This window comes from Nicotiana tabacum, chromosome 11, assembly GCF_000715075.1.
Source record: "Nicotiana tabacum cultivar K326 chromosome 11, ASM71507v2, whole genome shotgun sequence".
Lineage (NCBI taxonomy): Eukaryota > Viridiplantae > Streptophyta > Magnoliopsida > Solanales > Solanaceae > Nicotiana > Nicotiana tabacum.
Window position 1 is genome coordinate 53276223 of NC_134090.1, and position 20225 is coordinate 53296447.

Consider the following 20225-nt stretch of genomic DNA (forward strand, 5'->3'; position numbering starts at 1 on the left):
ACAAACAGGAATGCCTTGTCAAACTTAAAGAAGAAACTCTCGGAAAGTTTCAGAGAATACGCCATCAAATGGCACGAGCAAGCGTCAAGGGTAAAACCTCCCATGGACGAGATAGAAATGGTCACTACTTTCCTCCAGGCTCAAGAGTCCGACTATTTCCAAAACATAATGTCAGCCATGGGAAAGCCTTTCGCAGAAGTGATTAAGATTGGGGAGATGGTGGAGAATGGTCTAAAAACGGGTAGAATTTTGAGTCAGGCAGCCATAAGGGCAACCTCCCAAGCCATCCAAAGCGGGACTGGAGGAATGGCAAGAGGGAAGAAAAAGGAAGAGACATCCATGGCGGCATCAGAGGCAGGAGAATATCATAATCCCGGGCTTTGTTCTTCGGAAAGAACCCCGCAACATTATTTCCCCCACCAAAATGTGACCTATGCTCCTCAGCCCTACATGGTCATGAGCACCCAACCTTACGTCCAGCGGTCGCAGCCAGCCAATCGGGGATAAGCTCCACATCCTAGAAATCAGCCTCCTCACCAAAACCACTACAATCCTCGACCTTCCCAGAATAATTTCCGTCCTCGGGAACCACCCAGGAGACCCAACTATACACCAATCGGTGAACCCTACTCCACCCTATTCCCTAAGCTTGTCCAGATGAATTTGTTGCAGCCCATACCACCAAACGGGCAGAACCCGGGATCACCATCATATCAGCGGGGTGTCAGGTGTGCATACCATTCAGGGGTAGAAGGGCACGACACCAACAACTGTTGGACATTGAAACAAGCTGTAGAGAATTTGTTAGAGCAAGGGAAGATTGTGTTGAAAGACGAGGACGTCCCAAATGTGACCAATAATCCGCTGCCCGTCCATAATAACGGGACGATAATTGGGATGATTTGTGAAGACAAGGAATTTGATCCGGCGCTTAAGGCTATAATTGCTATTGCTAATACAGAAAGGAAGCCTAAGGCAACCCCGGAGCAAGAAAAAGGAAAAATTGATATATCCAAGCAGGCCTATATGGTATGGGGGACGATCAAACCACCTCGGCTGAACGAGCCAGTGTTTGTTGGACGCATACCACAGAAGCCAAAATACAGTAAAAAGGAAGATGATAAGGTGTTCCCGCTTGAAGAGAGTGAGGAAATATGTGAGGCGATGAGGGAAAAGCTATGCGAAACACACATAGTCCAGCCAGGAGAGGGCACTAGCACCGCTGAAGTATCGTACATGGGACCAAGCGCCAAGCTTCAAATCTGGAAGGCTACGCCATTCTTGATCAAACGGAAGTCCTAATGGACCTGTCCTGCCACTTTCTCTGCACCACGAGCTACCCCAGGGTGTAACTCAGATGTTTTCTTTAGTTTCCTGTTTTTAATTTCCTGAATGTCAACCCTTTTTTTATCTTCCCGAAATTCCAAGAAATGAAATCATGTTTCATCGCTCACTTTCTTTTTCAGAGATCTGCTACATTTTTTTTAGTTCTCTTCAATTCTGATGATGCAGCTTTAAATAACATGACATGCCTGCGGACTTCATGCCCAGATCCCGAGAACTCCGTCAGACTTCAAATAATGAGTCAAAATTTGAAATAATAAAGAATGTGAGAAAATAGGAACAACTAAAGAAAATTGGCTCATGGTTTGGAAAATGTCCGTCACTAAAGCAGAGTTTGAGGACAGTAAATGGGTTTAGACTCGTACGGAATGTTAACCTTAATGGATGCGGTTTGTCACGAGCAATTGTATCGACAAAGAAGGGTCCATACGTCACTGGAAAATATTGCCAAGAGGAGCATTTGTATCTGGGCGACGTCGAAAGGAATGACGCCGACCCTGCTTGAAAGCAGATGCAACACTATGTCTAGATCGCTCCGGCGATGTCTTTGCACAGTTGAGATGACGAAGGCTTTTGTTCTCGCTACCCAAACACTATCAACCCTTTGCAAACCCATTTGAGCCGGTTACTCTTCTTTGATTACCCTCTTTGGAACTTGAAAGTATTATTAAAAAAAAGAAAGAGAAATTGGAATGAAAAAGACAAATGGAAAAAAGGAAGAAGAAGAAAGAATTAGAAAAATAAGAAAATACAATGAAAATGAGAAAAGGAAAAGGAAGTGAAAAACAAAGTAAAGCAGAAAAAAAAAACAAAAAAGAAAACAAAAAAAAGAAAACCCAAAAAACAAAAGTGGCCTGAACTACGTCTGACTTGATTCCGAAAGGATACGTAGGCAACCTCTCACTGGGGTTCAGTCACACCAAAATAAAAATCCAAGAAGTCCCCCAATAGTTGAAACTGGGGCAGAAGTTATAATGGTTCGGCGATGATCCCGCCCAAAAGGTTCCAAAGTTGTAGTTCAATCCCAATTCTTTTCACCCCAAACCTTGTCCAAGTCCTTCTGATTAATCGGCAAAGACAGGAAAGTGGAAAACATCATTGTTGGAATCTGATAGAAATCAAATTGAGAAGAATAAAGTGAGAGAGTCTTATCGGTGAAAACCTTCGGGCACCATGAGGCGATGAGAGTAGAGAAATAAAAAATGAGAGAGGTCGATTAGCGAAAACCCGCAAAGGGCGTGGTCGACCGGAAAATGGATACTTCATCACTGAAAGTCCTGGAAAGGTTCTCCGATTTAGAAACACAGATCAATAGGTTCATGAGAAGCTGGAGTTTGATATGGATCGAACATCCAGTCCAAAAGGCATGTCATGTCAGTTTGAAGCCAGCATGCACTCCAGATAAGTCCTTCTTTCCCCTCGAAAGGGACGCTTCCCTTTAAACTCATATGCTTTCCTTTTGCATAGTTTTCTTTGAATCCCTTTCGATCTAACTCTGATTCCGTAACAATTACAAAGAAAGGGTGGCAGGACCGGTTTCACAAGGCCCCGCCTGGCAAGAGTCAAAGAAAATGCACGGCCTCAGTGGTGCGTCAGTCCCATCCCGACTGACCATGGTAGTTGATTTGCTTCCAAAGTAAAGACGTTCGAAAGAAAAGAAAAGCCTACGAAGGCAAAATAAAGTTGGAAAGGTTAAGTCCCACGCGGTTAGCCACTACAGTTTAGGTTTGAGGATCAAAATCCCTGACACAAAACCGACAAATCCCCACAGGGTCTCCCTTTGTAAAAATGCCAGTCTTCCCTTGTACAAATCCACCAAAGAGTCTGCCCCAACAAATCCCCAACGAGTCTGCTTTGTACAAATCCCCACAGAGCCTCCCCAATAAAAATCCCCACTGAGTTGACCTAGTAAAGAATCCCCAAGCAGAATGGTATAAAAGAACCAAAGCCTTACACGGACAAATCATCACAAAATCCGGAAATGCGAGTCTGATCAGTTTAAAAAGGGGTCGCCTGTAGATCCAATCAATGGCAGGGTTTCTCAACAGGAATTAGTCCAAGACCAAGTAATTGGAACGATCAAGGCCACAGAATCAACCACCGTTTTCAAACTGACAATGCTTTCTTTGTTAGGGAAAATTGAGACAGGTGCAATCCAAAGCAAGAAGCAGGTGTAGCCCAAAAGAAATGAAGCGCGCGAGAGTTTGAAACAGCTTTGCAGCAGGAAAATGACCAAAAGTAAGTTGTCCCGGAATTCTTTCATGCATTTTTAATAAACAAAAAAAATAAAAATAAAATATATATATATATATAAAGAGGAAAACCAAAGAAAAGAAAGAAGACAAGAAAGAAAAATGAAAATCCCCAAAAGAAAAACAAATCATGGTAACATAGGACCTCATTCCTCAACTATCCCGGTATAAACCACGGATCTCCCTGGCATAACCCAAGGAGCTTTTTCTATCCAAATCCCCGGCATAACCCGAGGACTCTTACCTTTTCCCGGCATAACCCGTGGACCTTTTTCGGCATAACCCGATGAATCTTTCCGGCATAATCCGATGAATCTTCCCGGCATGATCCGATGAATCTTCCGGCATAACCCGATAAATCTTCCCGGCATAACCCGATAAATCTTCCCGGCATAACCCGATAAATCTCCTCGGCATAACCTTATGAATCTTCCCGGCATGATCCGATGAATCTTCCCGGCATGATCCGATGAATCTTCCCAGCATGATCCGATGAATCTTCCGGCATAACCCGATAAATCTTCCCGACATAACCCGATGAATCTTCCGGCATAACCCGATGAATCTTCTCGGCATGATCCGGTGAATCTTCCCGGCATGATCCGATGAATCTTCCCGGCATGATCCGATGAATCTTCCCGGCATGATCCGATGAATCTTCCGGCATAACCCGATGAATCTTCCGGCATAACCCGATGAATCTTCCGGCATAACCCGATAAATCTTCCCGGCATAACTCGATGAATCTTCCCGGCATGATCCGATGAATCTTTCCGGCATGACCCGATGAATCTTTCCGGCATAACCCGATGACTTCCCCGGCATAACCCGAGGACTCTTACCTTTTCCCGGCATAACCCGACGAATCTTCCCGGCATAACCCGTGGACCTTTTCCGGCATAACCCGATGAATCTTTCCGGCATAACCCGATGAATCTTTCCGACATAACCCGATGACTTTCCCGGCATAACCCGACGATTATTCCCGGCATGACCCGATGAATCTTTCCGGCATAACCCGATGACCTACCGGCATAACCCGAGAACTCTTTCCCTTTTCCCGGCATAACCCGACGAATCTTTCCGACATAACCCGAATAGTGTCCAGCATAACCTGGCAATCCTCCCAATTTAGAGCTCTGATCCCTAAGTTGAGTAAGTTTCCATTTAGCCAGCATTAGGGCTCCAACCCTGAACTGAGCATTTTCCATTTAGCCAGTATTAGGGCTCCAACCCTGAATTGAGCATTTTCCATTTAGCCAGCATTAGGGCTCCAACCCTGAACTGAGCATTTTTCTGTTAGCCAGCATTAGGGCTCCAACCCTGAACTGAGCATTTTCTGTTTAGCCAGCATTAGGGCTCCAACCCTGAACTGAGCATTTTCCCATTAGCCAGTATTAGGGCTCCAACCCTGAACTGAGCATTTCCCATTTAGCCAGCATTAGGCCCCCAACCTTGAACTGAGCATTTTTCTTTTAGCCAGCATCAGGGCTCCAACCCTGAACTGAGCATTTTCCATTTAGCCAGCATTAGGGCTCCAACCCTGAACTGAGTATTTTTACCTTTGGCGACATTAGGGCTCCAGCCTCTGAGTTGCGTTTTGCAGACTAGTTTTTTTATCCCCGCATTAGTGTTGTAGATTATTATGGCAATTAACTCACGAAATTTTCCTAGTGAAACTGGGGCAGAAAATTTTGTTCGTTTGTTTTGTTTTGTCTCAGCAGGTTTGGCCTCGAGGCGCATGGATCGAGACGACCTACGGGATGAGTCTCAATCTAGAATAAAGAAAAGAAGAAAAAGACAAAAAGAAGATGTTCCGAGACATTGGAACAAACAAAGGGCGGATCACTCCAAAATTTAATCAAGGTCCCGACTCCGCCAATCCCGTCTCACTCAATATCGCGGAAATAAACAGGCGCCTACAATTTGCAAGCATCAAGATTCGGATCGACGTCTACAAGCAGAATCAGCCAAGACCCAAGATCAAGTTGCAAAAGAATTATAGATAGGAATCTTGTAACTAGCAGTTGACAGGCATAAATAGTCAGTTCAGTTTCAATTTCCTTTGGTTGTAATAAGGGGGTCGGTAAGCAGTAGCGGCAACAACAGCAGCAGTAACAGCAAGCATTGCAATCCCACGGTAGTCCCAGCTACCAAAATTTCCCGAACTACATTGACCTGATTCCTGTTTAGCCCAGGATATGTAGGAAATCTTCGAAGCAAAGATTCGGTCAAATCTTTCAAAATGTGCTTCACACGGAGTATTCCAATAGGCAAAAATCGCTCATATCCGCTCTCTTTATCTTTGCACGAAAACTCTTCGTGTTTTCGGACAAAGAGGGGGAGCTGTGAGCACGTGATTTTTGTTTACGCGACAATCACTCCAAAAGAAATCAAAATAATAACAAATGGTCTTGCTGTACAATTTTTGGAATTTACGTGACATTTTTGGTAGTTATTTGTGGTTTTGTCCATTCTCATTTAGTCTTATCAAACAAAAATACAAAAAATATGTCGTGTGTGATTAAACCGTATTTCGATTATTAAAAGGAAAATCATAAAATATGCAGCTATTATTCTATTTGTCGTCCTTTAGTGATTTTATTTTTATTGAATATTAATGTGTGTGATAGTTGTTTAATAATTGTATAGTTTTGTTTTACAATTTAGGTGGGATTTTTAGAAATTAAAGAAGAAAAGAGAGGGGTTTCCGGATTGGGCCAGTTTGAACTAAATAAGAACAGGCCCAAACCAAAATAACCCAGTCCAAATCCCTTTTGCCCGGTCCAATTAAGCTGGCCACACGACCGTCCAAACGACGTCGTTGTGTCACCTTCAATTTGGACCGTTAATCTCACTAGATTGACGGTCCAGATCACTCACCCATAACCCCATACCCGACCCGTTACCCGGACCAACCCCGACCCCAATACTAAACCAAACGACACCGTTTGATTAACCCTTGGATCCAGGCCGTTGATCTCGATTGATCTAATGGCCAACATCAAACCATTCACTCCGTATATAAGCTCACCTCTTTCACCCCGCACCCCTCGAGCCAGACCCCCCTCCTCACTGTTCCTCCGTCTCTCTCATTTCAGAGACGGACCTGGGTTTAGAACCCTAGCCGCCTTAGCCCCCTTCCGTTTGAAACCCGGCGGCATCAACGCTGTCGGCCACCAGACTAACACCCTAGGACCACTCAATCACCCTGAATCCAAATCCACCAACCGTTTAGTTCGAATCAATCCCTAGGTTCTCGAATCTTCATTTGAAGATTCGAGCAAAACCTCGATCTATACCGACCTACCCCAGATTCACACTAGACACTCCCCTGACCTCCCTCGTGACGAAACCAAACTTGGTTTGGTCCGAATCTACCCACAAATACCAAAACCCCAAATCTGAAGATTCAAACCCTAGAGCACAAGAATTTGTGGAGTCTGTTTAGATTTAACGGAAGTTCGGGGTCTAATAGACCCTAATCTAAGTGTTCTTAGTCGAGAACACCTCGATTAAGATTTGTTCGACCTCAAATGGGCAAATCAAGCTCGGTCCTGGGTCATCTGTGTTTAAGCTTTTCTGGTTTGTTCACTTTTCCCTTTTGTTGTCTATTTTAGTTTAGATTAGTTTATCGACATATTTATTTAGTTTGTTTGTTTATTTTAGGATTTCTGTTGTCAGTTGTTCTCCATCTTCATAAGACCTTTTATTTGGTCGATTGTTTATTCTGTTATGTTGAATCCGTATAGTAGTATATATATTTCAATTCGATTGATATCGTCGAATCAATAATGCCTGTAGTTTTCCCTGTATCGTGCAAAATTGTCAAGAACAGTTCATGCCTTATTTGTATTATTTGTTTAATCGACTGATTGTTCTGCGTTATAATTAGTAAAGTCGATTAGATAAACATCGTCGATTAGTTTTATAGGACTGAATGTTCAAATGTCCTGATTTCTGATAAACTTCATATGATTTGATCGAACCATTGTCGATTATCTGATTGTTTGAAACTATCTGTGAATGGTTTGTTAGCTATAATACAATAGTTGGAATTCAGTTAGGATAGTGGTTGAATTTGAACTCCCATAAGTTCAGAATTTCATTTTTTGTTGAAGTTGGGATAAAACAGTAATGGTCAGGGGTTTTAAAAGGTTTGGGGTTATAAAATTCTGAAATGCTTAAAGGCAAATGAGCTGACAGTAAAGTATTAAAACATTGATTCAACTAATGGAATTAATTGACCAATAGTGGGATTAATGACATATTGAGTACCTTTAATGGCTGGAAACCAGTAACAGCATGTGTTTGTCAGAAGTTAGGGAATTAGAATAATTGGACAGTATGTGCTGTCAGGATACATTCCTGCTGCCCATGTTTGGTTCAGTTTAATAAAATGACAAAACCATTTTAAATAGAGGGATGTCAGGGAATCTGATGGGGGGGGAGGGGGGAAGACATTTCTTTTGAGTTTTGAGTGGGAAGGACAGAGGAATGAAGATGGGTGAATTAGTTTTCAATTGAAAAAGGCCCTAAGGTTTGAGAGGGGAACATGGGAGGGGATTCAATGGATTTGAACAGGCTGTTTTGAATGGGCTGATGCTAGAATAAATAGAGGAGAATTCCATTAGTTAAAAAAAAAATCAGACAGTAGAGAGTTAAAAAGGGAGGAGGAGGAGACAGTAGAGAGTTGAGGGGAGTTCTAAAAATCAAAATATCTTTCAGAAAATCAAAGACAGTGCTGAGAATCAGAAAAGAGGCAGGGTAGAACACAAAAAGAGAACCAGTGAGAGTGAGAGCATTTGGGATCAGCCTAGGGAGGTTTCAAATTGAGTTTTCTTGGTTTTTAAAATCAGAAGTCAGTTGTAAATTCAGCTTCAGAACTGAATTTCAACTCTAGCATCTATTAAAAGAACAAAAGCATAGTTTGAAATAGGAATCCTGTCCAGTTGTTCGTTGCTTGCTTTCTTCTGAAACTGCCATTGGATTCTGGTTTTTATTTGTTTGGTTTACTCTACTGGTTGTTTGGCATTTGCTACTGCCTTGCTACTGCTGCTGATGCTGTTTCCATCTTGCTGTTGCTGGCTTCTCTGCTTTCCTCTTCTTTTTTTGCGTTTCAACATCCAGGTACACACTAGAATCTCTCATTGATGTAACAGTTGAAAGCATGAAATGAAGATGCAAAGGAATTTAATCAGTCGCTGCTTACTTACAGCTTTATAAATATTGTTAAAATTGTGTAATTCTTTAATTTGTATCTCAATAGAGAACACATTAGTGAGCTTGTACTTAATTGAAACTATTTTGGTCTAAAATTGCGATATATGGTTTGTTTAGTAGTATACATGATGTAGCTATATAATTCATGGAATGTGCAATCACTTAGTATAATTGTTAATTCGAACTCCTTCTCCAGTTATGCTTTGAATATGTAGGGCGGGTGGTTTTTAACCTTGCCAAATGTAATACAGTTTTAATCTTTCGAGTTTCAATTTTATTGAATCCCGTTTAGGTAGTTTATAGGACAAGTTCCGAATACCATTAGTAGCATCCTCTAAATAAGTAATTCCATTAATCTTGTTTAAATGGGTTAGTTTAAATTCAGCTTGAGAAGCGTTTAGAGTAAGTTTAGCGTTACATCAATCTTGTATGCAATTCCCTTTACCAAATTAAAAGCATGTTCACCCATGGAATAGGGCACGAGACAATTCCCGTCTCATAAACAATTAATCAGATAATTAACAAGAATTCGGAGTTGGCCAAGCATGCAATTTAATTAGAATGTATTTTCTTTCTTCCATTTCTTAGAGACAAACACAATAAAGATGTAGTCATTGTAGGTTTACCCATTTCATAAGATGAGACGAGCCTCGCCAAATAAAACGCAAATCGTGGGGCCCTCAATAATCGATCATAATAAATACTTAGAATTTGGGAATGACTGTTTAGTGAATCTCACTGTCTTCCCCAAAGATAATAACACATCAGACTCTTTAGGCGCGATTTAATCAAATTACATTCTTAAATTCGGGTGCGCATTTATGTGACCCAAATTCAAATCTCAACGGAGTCGAAATGTGTTAACAACTACGGGTGCATTGATTGTGACGTGGTTCGAGATGCATTTTCACGACATTGCAATTCTATAAAAATAAATGATAATAATAAAAGCGGTTTAAACTTAATAAAAGCACGTAAGTCACAACATGTATTTAAATCAGATATTTAGCCATTATAACAATTTAAGCGACCGTGCTAGAACCACGGGATTCGAGGGTTCCTAACACCTTCCCTCGGGTCAACAGAATTCCTTACTTAGAATTTCTGGTTCGCAGACTTCATTCGGAAAGTCGAATATTTTCCTCGATTTGGGATTCAAGATAAACCAGTGACTTGGGACACCAAAAGCCAAACCTTTCCCAAGTGGCGACTCTGAATTAAATAAATAATCCTATTTCGAATATTGTCACTTAAATTGGAAAAACTCCTTCACGCATCTTACCCTTCGGGGTGGGCGCGCAAAAAGGAGGTGTGACAGTCAGTATGATGACCCTCATTTGCTTGTCCTCAAGGACAAGGTTCAGCATGGTGATGCCAAAGATGTGACCATTGGTGATGACGGTGTATTGATGATGCAGGGTTGGATTTGTGTATCCAATGTTGATGGGCTTCGGGAGTTGATTCTAGCGAAGGCCCATAGTTCGTAGTATTCCATTCATCCAAGTGCCGCGAAGATGTATCAGGATTTGAGGCAGCACTATTGGTGGAGGCGGATGAAGAAAGATATAGTTGGATTTGTAGCTCGGTGCCTTAATTGTCAGCAGGTAAAGTATGAGCACCAGAGACCGAGAGGGTTGCTTCAGCAGATAGAGATTCCAGAGTGGAAGTGGGAGCGGATCACTATGGACTTTGTAGTTGGGCTCCCACGTACCTTAAGGAAGTTCTAAGCCATTTGGGTGATTGTTGATGGGCTGACCAAGTCTGCACACTTCATTCCTGTGTGTACTACTTATTCTTTGGAGCGGTTGGTGGAGATTTATATCCGGGAGATTGTTCGTCTGCATGGTATTCCAGTTTTCATCTTTTCAGATAGAGGTACTCAGTTCACATCACGATTCTGGAGGGCTGTTCAGCATGAATTGGGTACTCGGGTGGAGTTGAGTATAACATTTCACCCTCAGACGGACGGATAGTCCGAGTGCACTATTCAGATTCTTGAGGATATGCTCTGTGCGTATGTGATTGAGTTTGGAGGGTCTTGGGGATCAGTTCTTGCCATTGGTGGAGTTTGCCTACAACAACAACTATCAGTCCAACATTCAGATGTCATCGTACGAGGCTTTATATGGTAGGCGGTGTAGATCTCCGGTGGGTTAGTTTGAGACGGGTGAGGCCAGATCATTGGGAACATACTTGGTTTAGGATGCTTTGGAGAAGGTTAAGGTGATTCAAGATAGACTCCGTACAGCCCAGTCCAGATAGAAGAGCTACGCAGACCAGAAGGTTCGTGATGTTTCCTATATGGTTAGAGAGCGGGTTCTGCTTCGGTTTCGCCTATGAAGGGCGTTATGAGATTTAGGAATAAGGGAAAGTTTAGTCAGAGGTTTATTGGCCCTTTTGAGATATTGAGGCGTGTTGGGGAGGTTGCTTATGAGCTTGCCTTACCTCCCAGCTTGGCAGGAGTTCATCCGGTATTTCATGTTTCTATGCTCTGAAGGTATCACGGTGATCCGTCGCACGTGTTGGATTTTAGTTCAGTCCAGTTGGATTAGGATCTATCTTATGTTGAGGAGCCAGTGGAAATATTGGACAAGCAGGTTAGAAAGTTGAGGTCAAAGAACATTGCATCAGTGAAGGTTTAGTGGCGGGGTCAGCCGGTCGAGGAGGCGACCTGGGAGACCAAGCAGGATATGCGCATCCGTTACCCTCATCTTTTCACTACATCAGGTATGTCCTTATGCTCGTTCGAGGATGAATGAACGTTTAAGTGTGGGAGGATATAACGACCCGGCTGGTCATTTTAAGAATTTATGCCCCGATCCCCTATTAACTGCTTTCCCCGTGTTTGTTTCTGCTATTGTGAGTTGCCGGGGGAATTATTGGGAGTTTCGGAGAGTTTTGGGACACTTAGTCCCTAAATGAGAGCTTAAGTTTTGAAAATTTGACCGTAGTTGGAACAGTGTGAAGACGGCCTTGGAATGGAATTCCGATGGTTCTGTTAGCTCTGTTGGGTGATTTCGAGTTTAGGAGCGTGTTCGGATGGTGTTTTGGAGGGCCGCAACTAATTTAGGCTTGAAATGTCGAAAGTTGAATTTTTGAAGTTTTCGGTTTGATAGTGAGATTTTGATCCGAAGGTCGGAATGGGATTCCGGAAGTTGGAGTAGCTCCGTAGTGTTGAATGTGATGTGTATGCAAAATTTCAGGTCATTCGGACGAGGTTTGGTAGACTTTTTGATCAAAAGTGTATTTTGAGAGTTTTTAAAGTTCTTAGGCTTGAATCCGATGCTAAATTGGTGTTTTGATATTGTTTTGAGTGTTCTGAAGATTGGAACAAGTTTGAATGATGTTTTAGGATTGGTTGGCATGTTTGGTTGAGGTCCTGGGGGCCTCAGGTGTGTTTCGGATGCTCAACGGGACATTTTAGAACTTATTGAAATTGCAGAAAATTTGCAGCAACCCAGTTCTGGTTTCCTTCTTCACATTCGCGAGTAGGGTCTCGCGTTCACGAAGAGGAGCTGGGGTTGGGGAGGATTAATGCTTTGCATTCGCGAAGGTTCTCCCGCGTTCGCGAGGTTTCATACCTACGCATTCACGATGGTGTTCCCGCATTCACATAGGAGGAGGAGGCTTTGCATCGCGTTCACGACCTGTGTATCGCGTTTGTGATGAAGGGATTTGGACCCAAGCGAATTTGGGCTTCGCGATATCTGGGCAGTATTTAAATAGCACATCCGCGACCCTTCTTCATTTTTCCACCATTTTTTGAACGGGATTGAAACTTTTGAGGGTGATTTTTTGAGGAAACTAAAGGGGAATCATTTGGAGGTAATATTTTTGACTTCATAACTCGTTTATATATGATTAAAGGCCTAATTAGTGGTGAAAATTTTGGGAAAAATGAGTAATTAGAGCTTGAGATTAAGAGACCTTAATATAGGTATTTGAGGAGTCAATTGAACTCCGATTTCAGTGTTCTTGTTATGTATAGACTCGTGAGAGTATGAGGATTCTAAAAATGTAAATTTCATCCGATTCCGAGATGTGGACCTGAAGGGAATTTTGGTCATTTTACTTAATTTCGCGTATTAACGTAGAATTTATTTGTAGAATCAGTTACTTAAAGTGTTATTTACATTATGCAATTGAACTGAATAGATTTGCGCCATTTGGAGTCGAGTACTCGTGGCAAGAATGTGGTTTCGGGTTGACTTTTGAGGCAGTTCAAGGTAAGTGGCTTGCCTAACCTTGTGTGGGGGACATTCCCCTTAGGATTTGGTATTGTGGTAATTGAAATGCCTTGTACGTGAGGTGACGAGTGCGTACTTGTGCTAATTGTTGAAAATCCTATTTTAACTTAAGCAACTTTAATTGTGTTTTCCTTTCCTGCTTACTCTACTTGAAATTTAAAGATGCTGTTAGCTTAGAAAAAGCATATTTAATTTACTTAATTGCTTTATTGTTTAAACTGCCGTAATTGTATTATGTGAAGCATGTTAGGTTAGAATTACCTATTTTACTTGGTACGAAATTTAGCTTAATTAAGTATTCCTTGTATTGTTACTGTGTAGTTTACTTTGGGACTACGGGACAACATCCCGGGAGATTCCATGTACGTATTTATGATTTGAGTTAAGGTGCGAGATACCGAGAGATCCCTAGCACGTAAATTGAGGATACCAAGAGATTATCGGGATACCAAGAGATCCCCAACATATATTGATGATACCAAGCGATCCTCGGGATACCAAGAGAAACCTGACATGTATTGAGGGTACTAAGAGATCCTGGGGATACTGAGAGATCCCCGGTTATTATCTTTGAGAAGAGTGGTATTCTTGGTGATTGTTTCTGTTTCTTTTTCAGTTGTAGTTATCCTGTATTGATTCTTATTGTTATCTTCCAACTGTACTACTTTATCTTATACTGTCGCACCTTATATTTCATTTAATCTCACTAGGGCCCTAACCTTCCTCGTCAGTACCCGACCGAGGTTAGGCTTGACACTTACTGAGTACTGCTGTGGTGTACTCATGCCCTTTCTGTGCATGTTTTTCATGTGCAGATCCAGGTACCTCCACTCAGACTCATCATGCTTGAGACGAGGCACTTGTAGAGACTCCGAGGTATATCTGCCGCGTCCGCAGACCGAAGAGTCCCTTTTTACTCCCCCTTTTAGTATTAGCCCTTCTGTATTTTCCCTTCCTTTGTTAGATATTCTGGAGTTAGATACTTGTAGACATTCAAAGGCTTGTGATCATGAGATTCCGGGTTTTGGAAAATGTATTCAGATTTCGAGAGTTGTTATTGTGTATGCCGAGCGACAGTTTTAAACACTGTTTTATTTCACTATTTCGTTTTTATTATGTTTTCCACAAATTGGTCTATTTTCCGCATTATTAGGCTTACCTAGTCGTAGAGACTAGGTACTATCACGATGGTTCACGGAGGGCGAACCGGGGTCGTGACATTTAGGTCATTATTGAAAAAGTCAAGAAAAATCAACTCTCGGGCCCGCTTGGTCCAAACCCAAAATTCAAACCAAAATCCAATTACCCATTCACCCCCGAGACTGATTATGTAATTTCTTTTGGAATCTGACCTCAATTTGAGGTCTAAATCCTAATTTTACAAAAATCCTTAATTCTACCTAAACCCCCAATTTCCACAATGAAAACACTAGATTTTAGGTTGAAATCTTAGGAAATATAATGAATGATTGAAAGAAAATAGATTAGAATCACTTACTAATGATCTTGGGAAGAAAAGTTCTTTGAAAAATCACCTCTAGGGTTTTCTTGTTTTGAAAATTTGAAGAATAAACAAAAATCCCGTCTAACTCCTAATTTGTTCAGTCGCAGATGTCACATTTAGACTAGGGGTTCGCAATTGCGAACCCCAACAGACGTGAAGAACACCTCGCAAATGCGAAGTCTGCGCACCTATGCTTTCATTGCATTTGCGATGAAGTTTCGCAAATGCGAACTCAGGCCCCCCCAATTGCGACCTCTTGATCGCAAATGCAAACTCATGCTGACCTAGGTATCTTCGCAATGCGAGCATTTCAGGATTAGGAAATGTTCGCAAATGCAAGCACTGATCTCGCTATTGCGAGATCAGAGAGTAGTTACTTGAAATTGCAGAACCAGTTGAGTTCTACGTCTAAACCACTCCGTAGCCTATCCGAAAATAACTCGAGCCCTCGAGGCTCTAACACAAATATGCACACAAGTCTAAAAATATCATACGAACTTGCTCGCGCGATCAAATCGCGAAAATAATACCTAGAACTACGAAATGAGCATCAAATCAAAGGAAATTTTTAAGAAAACTCATGAACTTCTATTTTCATAACTGGACGTTCGAATCACGTCAAACCAACTCCGTTTCTCGCCAAATTTTACAGACAAGTCATAAATATAGTAATGGACCTATACCGGATTACAAAACTAAAATATGGACCCAACATCAATAAAGTCAATGATTGGTCAAACTTTCAAAGTCATTAAGCTTTTAAACTTTCAAATTTTAAAAAAAATCGATAACTCGGGCTAGGGACTTCCGAATTCAATTCCGGGCATTTGCCCAAGTCCCAAATCACGATACGGACCCACCAGGATAGTCAAAAATAGGGGTGGGTGTTCGGTATTTCGGTTCGGTTTTTAGAATTTCGGTTCGGTATTTCGGTATTCGGTTTATCGATTGTGTATACCAAATACCATACCAAATTATTTCGGTACGGTTCGGTATTTCTTATTTTGGTTCGGTACGGTTTCGGTTTAACAGTCAATGAACAATTAATGCTAATTGCTAAGTGCTAAGTGCTAACAGTGGACAACTGGACATGCACAATTGAAATTCACTCTAAAAGAATGTTTTTCGATATATAACACTATAATAAGTTAACAAGAACGTGCACATGGCTGAAACACCAACACTGTAATTTTCACTCTAATTTTCACTCTAAAACAACTGCACAACCACAATGTAAACGTGCACATATGTCATATTCATATAGTCAATACTCAATACACATTATACAAACTTGCATCGTTGCACGCCAGTATACTCACAATTTCATATAGTCAATACTGTTAACTACTTAACTGTATGTCATATACAAACTTGCAATGAATCTGGCGTATACTGTAGTTGGCAAAAGCTGGCCAACTGCACAATGCACATTACACAACTATATTAAACAACTTAAACACAGTTAAACACTTAACACAGTCCAACAAGTCCAACAACTTAAACACAGTTAAACAAGTTAAACACAGTCCAACAAAAACAGTCTTAACTCTTAAGTATTAACACTTAAACACAGTGCAACACTGCAACTGGCCAACTGCAAGTCTGCACAGTCTTAACACTTAAACAGTTAAACATAGTGCAACAAAAACAGAGAGGGCATCCATCAACAAACAGTCTTGACTCTTGAGCAGTAGCACGGGGCGTTGAGCAGTAGCACGGGGCATGATTGCACTTGAACCTAAAAAAATATAAATCATAAGTTAGAATATTATAGTTTGATGATACTAAAACAAAACTACAAAATATTAAGTATATCATTATCACCAAACAAATAGAGTATTAAACTTACCACTCAAGATGCAAGTTGCAACTATACATCAAACAATGCTAGTAGTGCTTCCATTATTTTCCATATCTAAAGATAATACGACCAAATATGTCATACAAAAGAAAAAGCATGATATATTATTTTGAATTAAAATACACACAAAATATTAAAGCTTACCAAGCTCGATTTCCTCAAGATACTTCAAGTCTTCTTCAACATTAATAGGATTCTTCTCTTCTCTAAGCCAATCTTGAAGACAAATAAGAGCTTGCACACATTTAGGAGTCAATGAACTCCTAAATGAATCAAGAATACGGCCACCAGTGCTAAACGCGCATTCCGACGCCACACTAGAAATTGGAATTGCCAACACATCACCAGCCAACTCCGAAAGAATAGGAAATCTGGGAGCATGTGTTTTCCACCAACTCTAGATATCAAATTCTTCACTATAAGGCTCTTGTTCTTCACTAATGTATTTATCTAACTCCGATTTAGCACCCCCATTTCCACTGTCTTCCTTTTGTTTCTTCAAGCTAAGCTTAGTCCTTATTTTTGATGCACTTATAACACTCCCACTAGGTGTATTAGATGTGTTGTTAGATGAAGTAGAACTAGATGGAGATTAAGGACAAGATTCGGTTGAATACTTTTTTAGATACTCTCCAAACAAAGAATTCATATAAGCATACACCTCAGCATTTATTTTCTTCCCTTTTTCCTCCCCAAAAAGTTCTTCAAGTTCTCCCTCAACATATTCAAATTTGTTACGTGGATCCAAGACGGAAGCAATAAAAATCATTTTATTCATCTTTTCAGGCTCACCCCAATACTTCTTGAACTTTTCTTGCATTTGCTGAGCCATTTTTCTCAAATGCTCATCCTCACTAGCTAAACATATTTTCAAATGACAATAAAGTTCAGATATATCCTCAAAATGAGAATTACAAGTGACATAACGTGAACCTGAAACTTTTTTAGTTAGCTCGTGAAATCGTGCAAGAAACTCTATCACATTCCTCACATTCACCCAATCATCAGATTCAAGAGGACCTGCATTACCACCATCTTCACAAAGATGAGAACATTGATATGCAGAAAATCCATCATCAAAAAGATGCAACTTGTCAAAGGCTTTTTCAAAGTGTTGTGCTGTATCCAACATCAAATAGGTGGAATTCCACCTGGTAGGAACATCCAAACACAACGTTTTGGTACATTCTACCTTTACATGTGCACAATACTGTTTAAACTTTAAGGTCCTTGCAGGCGAAGATCTCACATGCCTCACAATATTTCTAACACGTGTCACAGAAGCATCAAGTTCTTTCAAACCATCTTGCACAATTAGATTTAGTATATGAGCCATGCATCTCACATGAAGATGTTTACCACTCATCATATTAGTTTTCCACATATCTAACTGTTTAGACAATTCTTTGACAGTGACATCATTTGAAGAAGCATTGTCCACAGTAATAGTGAAAACCTTGTCTAATTTCCATTCAAGCAAACAATCCCTAATAGCTTTAGCCATCTCTTCACCCTTATGACTAGTGATAGGGCAAAAATTAAGTATTCTTTTATGCAACTTCCAATCCCTATCAATGAAGTGGGCTGTCAAACACATATAATTTATTCTTTGTAATGAAGTCCAAGTGTCTGTTGTTAGGCAAATTTTTGGTTGTGCTTCTCTAAAAGAACTTCTTAGATTTTGCCTCAATTCACCGTAAACTTCATAACAATTCCTTGTTATTGTTCTACGAGAAGGAAGACGAAATAGTGGTTGAGTTTTTTTTCATAAACTTCATAAAGCCTTCATTTTCTACAAAGCTAAATGGTAGTTCATCAGTAACTATCATCTCAATTAAGGCCCTCCTAACCACTTTTTGATCAAATTTCCAAATTGATCCTTCATCATTTTGGCAAAATTGAAAATTTATCTTTGTTTGACTATTATCTTCTGCAATTTTAAGTGGGTATTCTTTGCATCTAAGCAAATGATTCTTCAATCCTGTTGTTCCATTCTTAGATGAATTAGCAGCATAAGCTTGTTTACAATATCGACACCGTGCTTTCCGAACCCCATTAACCTCAAATTTATCAAAATGGTTCCAAACGTCAGACCTAGGTTGCATTGCTTTCCTTTTCTTGGAATCTTGAGTATCAATGGTGTTGGTGTTACTATCTACCATAATAGGTAAATTTTCACTAGAACCAACATCACTTACTTTACTTGTATCTTCCATCTATACAAAATTAAACAAATATAAATATAAATGAACAATCAACAAATTAACTACCTAGATATCAGTAACAATCAACAAATTAACTACCTTGCTACCCTACAAAATTAAACAAATATAAACATAAATTCATAGTAACAGTTATTTTGAAACCAAAATCTACATAAAAGGTTTCAATGACTATTGTTCAACAAATGATCCTGGGTTAAAGAATAAGAGAGTGACTAAATCTTTTCTTGAAATTCTAGAAGACAACATAATAGAAGATACTGTCTTTGAAGGTTTTCAAAGAGAGCAGTCTGCTATTGTTAGTTGCTCTGCTCATATGGTAAAGTTCTAAAAATCAGACCTAAGCAAATTAGCAAAGTAATCATATGGTAAGCCTAACACATAGTCGTGTACTCACAACTGTTATTATACAATCAAATGAATTAAACAGCATGAATGTGATACAGATGATATTTTCCTACTAAAGGGAAAAGCTCGGAACAACGGTTCATTTAATCAGCAGTACAACCAAAAGAAAGCGAAACATACCTTTGAAATTGAAATTGAATCGAGCTCAGAACACTGGAACAGGACAGCAGCGTCTTCGACACTTCGTTTGCCCGGAATTTGTGAGGAGTGAGGAATCGAATCGAGCTGGAAATCGCCGCCTATGATATTTTCCTACACTGGAACAGTATACTTCGTTTGATGCAGAAAATCAGACCATTATAATTTATACTTTTATAGGCCCATGCGGAAACTCAAAACTTAAGCAGTCGTAGACCGATGAAGATGAGATGAGACTTACAAAACGTAGACTAATATCCTAAGCAAGTAAGCGGTCGATTCTCGTCTAGACTCACAGACTGATGATAAGTGATATCCTAGATTCGCAGTCGATGACTCGATTCTCGTCTTCTTCTTCTCGATGATATCTCCTACAGTCCTAAGCACTGAAGAGTGAAGTCTGAAGCAGTAAGCATTAAGCAATCCCTAATGGCTAATGCCCTACTTTGATGAGAATGCCTAATTTGATTCAAGACTTGGGTCTTGGGTTGGGTATTAACTATTAACTGAGTCTGACTTGACTTGGGTAATTAATTGGGCTTGGGTTGGGAGTTGAGGGAGCTGGGCTTGGGTGGGAGTGGGACGCTGGGGATGGGCGATGGGGCATGGTCTATAATTGGGCTTAGTCGCTTGAACATTTTCGGTATTTCGGTTTACCAAAATTGTAGAATTATAAAACCGATAACCGAACCGAAATACCGAAAATTCATTACCGAATTAGACCGAAAAATCGAAAAAACCGAAACCGAAATACCAAATTAATTTGGTTCGGTTCAGAATTCGGTTTTTCGAATTTTATGCCCACCCCTAGTCAAAAATATGAATCGGGGTCTGTTTGCTCAAAACCTTATCTGAAGTCAACTCAAATAGATTTTAAGGCAAAAATTTCATATTTTCTCAGTTTTTAACCTAAAAACTTTCCAAAAAACAACCGGACTGTGCACACAAATTGAGGAGGACTAATATGAGGTATTTAAGGCTTCAAAGCACAAAATTAGGTTCTAAAATATAAGATGACCTATCGGG

General features: G+C 40.4%; 1 long non-coding RNA gene across 1 annotated transcript; it reads right to left on the reverse strand.

Moving 5' to 3' along the window:
• Nucleotides 1–15987: 15987 nt before the first annotated feature.
• Nucleotides 15988–19312, reverse strand: LOC107806571 (uncharacterized). The gene is made up of 3 exons (XR_012696925.1): nucleotides 19182–19312; nucleotides 16420–16485; nucleotides 15988–16308 (listed from the first exon to the last, which is right to left on the reverse strand). It is a non-coding gene; the product is annotated as an uncharacterized LOC107806571 (long non-coding RNA).
• Nucleotides 19313–20225: the final 913 nt, after the last annotated feature.